The sequence below is a fragment of the Camellia sinensis genome, chromosome 13 (assembly GCF_055761805.1).
Source record: "Camellia sinensis isolate YWXY chromosome 13, ASM5576180v1, whole genome shotgun sequence".
NCBI classification, from domain to species: Eukaryota; Viridiplantae; Streptophyta; class Magnoliopsida; order Ericales; family Theaceae; genus Camellia; species Camellia sinensis.
This window is the reverse complement of record NC_138973.1, coordinates 18,022,234-18,028,304: the sequence shown is the minus strand read 5'-3', so window position 1 is coordinate 18,028,304 and position 6,071 is coordinate 18,022,234.

The window sequence follows — 6,071 nt, the reverse complement described above, 5'->3', positions numbered from 1 at the left end:
TCTCTTTCTCTCTCTCTCTCTCTCTCTCACTACACTAAATTATACATACAAATCTGGTTACTCAGTACACCTACCAGATTGCTCAGCACACCCACAGCCACACAGATTTCTCTACACACACCCAGATTCTCAGCACACCCACCAGAAATGTAACAACCCACATTTTATGTCCTAGTCATGTTTGCATGCATTTGTATGTTTTGCCATGTTAAGATGCTGTAATAACCCGTATTCATGCCATGGTCATGTTCATGGTCATTTACATAACTTTGTCTTGTTAAGTTTGCATTCATGAATCTTGTCTTGTTTGCTTAAGCGTTGTGTGCATGCTTTGTTCCTTCCTTGATATTAAGCCTAGGTCATGCCAAGCCTAGGTCATGATAAGCCTAGATCATTCCAAGCCGAGGTCATCTTCAGTCTAGAAGTATCTTGGAACCCCTTTGTTTGACCTCCACCTTTGCCTTGACATATTAGCCAAGATGTCATTGTCTAGGCCAAGGTGTTAATCACCAAGGCCGAGATGTGTATTATCTAGGCCGAGATGTTACCTTTGCACCCAAGTGATCTTGTCCTGGAGTGGTATGACCTAGACCGAGGTGTGGCACAGCTTAGTCAAGTGTTGTCCTTCCTAGCCGAGGTCATTGTCACCTTAGTTGCCGAAGCTTTGTCCTTAGCCGATGTCGTTACTTGCCGGAGTGCCTTACCGAGTAGCTTGTTAGATACACTTTGCCATAGTCTTGTCTTGTCAATCTATCACCTTTTTTAGGAGAGCCAACCAGCCGTTGCCACGTGTCCGAGCTGAGCGTTAAGTCAGCCGGCAGAGAGAGAAACCTATCATTTATTATATCCTTGTTTTGAAGAGGAGAGATAAGCTCTAGAAGAGGGAGAGGAGTTCTTGAGAGGAGGTAGATTTCCAAGCTTGATTCCTAGAGATCAAACCGTTAGATCTGTGTTCTAAGGTTAGATTCTTGATCTGCGCATGTTAGTCCTTATGTTTATGATATTGCATTGCATGATTGAATATGATTTGTAAGCCATGTATTGCTTTGAAATTCGGTTTTGAAAGAGAAAATGGCATTCATGTGTTCTTCAAGAAAAGTCATGTTTTGATCCGAAGGTTCATGACTAGATCCATGTTTTTGTGTTTGTTTTCACATGATTTTCAAGTATGGGTACCCAGGTCCATGTTTTCGAACTCATAGCATGAAATCCCAGACTTTTGTAACAAAGAAGTTATGATTTTAGCATTCATGTTCTTCATGATCTTCATGTTCATGTTCTTCCTGTTCTTCACGGGTGGAAACCCAGATCTCCAGACCTCACTTCCCGAAGTGTAGTCGCCGAGATCACTCTTACCTAGACCTCACACTTAGGCCAAGTATCGTATCTCACCTTGGCCGACCTTGCATGATCACTTACACCTTTAGTTTGTCTTACGCGCACCTCGGCATGCAGCCGCACGCCGAAGCCTAGGTAGTCACACCTCGGCCAGGAGGTGTGGGACCTCGGCAAAGACCTGGTTGGTACCCAGCATGTCTTCCTGACATGTAAAACAGTGTTTTGACTTCCTGCATGTTTTTCCCTAGATGTTTCCCAGCATGTTTTACCCTAGATGTTTCCCAGCATGTTTTCCCGAGATCATTTGCATGCATGTAAGACTTGTTTTTTAGAAGTATGTTCAGTAGACTTTGCCATGTGTTTGTAGGACTTGGACCTTTGCCTTGATCCCGACGTCCCAGGAACTAGGTGAGTGGTATTTTTAATAAAGTTATGTTATAAAGATTTGATAAAGCCTTGTTTCGTTTTGATCAAAGCATTTGATTAAGCATGAATGATTACCCCTATTTTTATGTATCAAGTAAGCTTTGTTTTGACGACATTCTTGGAAAGTCTCTTGTGTTGGAGGGCTCTAAACTTTCACAGCACATCTTGTTTTGAAAGTCCCTTGTGCTGGAGGACTCTAAACTTTCGCAGCACATCTTGTTTTGAAAGTCCCTCGTGCTAGAGGACTCTAAACTTTCGCAACACATCTTGTTTTGAAAGTCCCTCGTGCTGGAGGACTCTAAATTTTCGCAGCACATCTTGTTTTGAAAGTCCCTCGTGCTAGGGGACTTTAAGCCTAGGTAGCACCGTCCTTTCGTGCTAGGGGACGTTAAGCCTAAGTAGCACCCTTGTTAAGATATCGGCCACCGACGGACTATGAACGGGTGTGCTCGATGCCGAGGTTATGCTTTTGTTTTGAAGGACCAAGGTTATGCCGAGGTTATGCTTTTGTTTTGCCGAAATGTCATCACCCCATGTTTTGAATTGACGTATGTTAAGTCAGTAAGTAAGTTTTGAAAGACCAAGGTTTGATTGATGTTTTGTTTCAAGTCAAGTTAAGCTATGTTATGTATGGTTTTGATAAAGATATACTATGTGTTGTTTTGAAAAGACCTCGGGAATCATTCATTTAACCCCTTTATTACTTATACCATTCACTGAGTATCCAAGCTCACCCTCCCTATGTATGTATGTAGGTAACAAGCAAGAAGTCAGCTACGCCGAGATGTGTGTTTTGTATGTATGTTATGTCGGCAGTGAGGATGTCGGCAATCTGGAAGATTATGTTTCATGATTTGTAGCTCAAGTGTTTTTGTTTATGTCGGCAATTTTGAAGCTTATGTATTTTGAACATGTCGGCTTGAGAAGCCTTTTACCAAGATGTAATATGTATTTTTGTACTTCATTCTATTTATATTCAAGTTGTAAAGCTATGTAAAGATGTATGCCATTTCATTTGACTTATGCACGACTCTTATGGACCACTTGTATTTTAGATTATTGCTTCCGCACTTGTGAGCCCCATATATTTATACTCTGATTGTGTGTGAATTTTGAAAGTTGGCCTTCGGTAATCTCGGATTACTGGCCATCACAGCACCAAACTACTAGGGGCGGTTTGGGGTCGTGACAAGAAAATGATCTCCTACACTCAACATCATTAAATGTCCCAATACATACCTCACTTAATTAAATCTTGAATTATAAATAGGATACTTCTACTTTTTGTTTTATTTTATTTACTAATTAATTTGTCTAAGGCTTTAATTAATTCCTAATTTTCTTTAAGTTAAATTAAATTATATCCACTCAAATTAAATTAATCCTCATCAAATTATGATCTCAATTACACTAAATTTAATTATATAAGTATGAATAAGGCTCTAATTGCCTATCCAATAATTTAATTCTAGCTTGTTAAAATTTACGAATCAGACAAGTTTTTTTCTCATTCTAACCTATCTATTCTCAACAACACAATTCAATAAATCACATGATAATCAATAACACTTAACAATACATAATTGCATGATTAAAATTAAGCACGAAATCAATATATAATTAATTTACTTAATTAAGGTGGTGGATGTCATAACTACCTAATAGTTCGAAGGTGGGAACATGACTTCAAGCTGTCAGAAGCGAACGAGGTTGCAACAGCACTGTGGGTTAGATTCCCACAACTCCCATTTGAATATTATAATGAGAAGGTACTTTATCATATAGCCAATATGATAGGTAAACCACTAAAAGTGGATCTGAATACAGCTATGTCTACAAAAGGCAAATATGCCAGGGTTTGCGTTAAAGTTGATCTCACGAAGCCTCTAGTCTCTAGATTTGCCATAGGTAAATATACATACATAATCGAATATGAACATCTACACTATTTTTGTTTTGCTTATGGAAAGGTTGGACATCAGAAAGAATACTGCAACCTTAAAACAGTACAGACACTGGCATCGATACCAGCACTTGCGTGCCAAGGATGATGAAGTAACAGTAGGGCAGAAAGAGCTGAATAGAACATAACGGCTACTTCATCAGGCCCAACAGAAGATCCGAAACTTGAAGATGAGGCTCAATTTGTCCAATGAATGCTTGTTGATAGAAGAAATCGTAAGCCCACGGTAAATAACCGCAAGTCAAGAACTATAATGAACAAGAAGCCCAACAATAGATTTGGGCCACTTACTAACAAACAGACCATAAATGACACCACTGACAAAACTAAAGGTAAAGAGGTCCAGGTGACACAGACCACGAACCCCCCAAAGCAGCATCCAGTGCAACTAAGGGTGTGCATAATACCGCCGAAACCGCCGAAACTGCCAAAACCGCACCGAACCACACCGCCAAGGCAAATTCATTATTATTTTCCAATCGAACCGCCGGTTTTTGGTCAGAAAAATGACAAATTCTAGTGACACTTTTATCAATCCGCCAATTTCTATTTTTCTTCCAAACCGCACCGACCCGCACCGCTATTAAATCATGTTTTATAAGATTTTAAAAATTCTTTTTTACTTAAGTTTGCTTGTTGTTCTATATGTTAGAATATAGTATTACATTACTGCTCGAGGGGAATTCAAGATGTCAGTAATCCAAAATAAAGTTGGATTCCAATTCACTTTTCAATCTTTTTTTTTTTTTCTGGCCATGTTGCAAACTTGCATCAGCTCACTTTTCAATCTAAATACTTTTCAACAGTAAATATTTTCAATATATTGTAAACTCTGAATGATATTAATTTTATGTATTGTATTTGATCATTGTAGCTTCCACAGATGCTTGTAATGAACTGATGGCATAGTCGTTGATATTATCATGTTGTTGTTACACTTGCTGCATCAGAAGAAAGTTTCGCAAGATGCTTAACATCACGGTATCTCTCGTCTATTTTTTACTCTTTGATTTAAGTTTTGTAATTTGAATTATACTTTTTATAAACCGCTAATCCGCCCAAACCGCCAAGGCAAATCCGCCATTATTTGCCAACCGAACCATCGGTTTTTGATAAGGAAAATGACAAATTCTAGTGACACTTTTATCAATCCGTCACCCGCCATACGGTTTCTATTTTTCTCTCAAACCGCACCGACCCGCACCGCGCACACCCCTAAGTGTAACCCACATTTATACTAACCTTGGGTATGTAGCTACTACCGAAAACGTAAATACTACTGCCATAAAACATTTTCCTTCCAGCTCAGATATATTAATTCAACTGCAGGTTTTCCATGTGAAGTGTACCATTGCTTAAGAGTCCATAACCGAGGAAAATTCTACAATGGAGTCAGAGATTTTGATGAATGGGCTGGTTCCCCTTAACTTAACATCTTCCTTCTCTTTCACCCCTTCATCGCCATCCTTATATGTCCATCAAGAAGATAACACTTTGACCATCCATTCGTTTGTAAATCCCAAACCTAAGAAAAAGCCACCTAACCCTAAACATGAGTGACAATATCACCTATGAAGAAATGAAGATGCTGGAAGTGCAACTGTCTAAGATGACACATAGTGTGGTGGGATCATACCTAGAACCCGCGAGTGAAACAATTCACCAAGTAAGCATCTTTTGGTGCATAAAAGAAATCAGGCTGAATTTAGAGCCCAGATGGCAGAGCGTAGTAGGAAGACCACTATAAGCGACACAGATGGCAACCCTAAGGCCAATTGCACTGAGCCAAAAACTAGTGCGTGACATGGCTAGTTTGAGTCACTCAGAACCATTACCAGACTTTTCAAATCGTCAACCAGTGAATATCATGCTATGGAACTGTCGGGGAACCGAAAACAAAACCTTCAGAAGGAATTTTAGGGAAATCACCAGAACTCATGGGCTTGATGTGGTGGCCCTATTTGAAACCAAGGAATTGTTTAGTTCTATAGGTCTGTTTTTCAACAATCTAGGTTACATTGCATTTACTATCGTTGACCCCATGGGAAGAGTTAGAGGAATTTGGCTTCTTTGGAACCCTACTTAAGTCTCAGTCAGCTTTTGTAGCTAACCAACAAGTGATGGCCTCGTTTGGGAACAGGCTAATTTAGTAACTTTTTGGCTATTTAGCTAAAATATGAGCTAAAAAAAACTAGTATGTTTGGGATGACTTTTTAGCTTTTTACGAAAAGATGTGCAAAAAGTAAAGAGAAAAAAGAATCTTTGACTTTTTGGTATGGGTTGTTGGTTTTTTAGCTTTTTGGCTTTTTTAGTAATTTTTTGACTTTTTGACTAAATCGGCCTG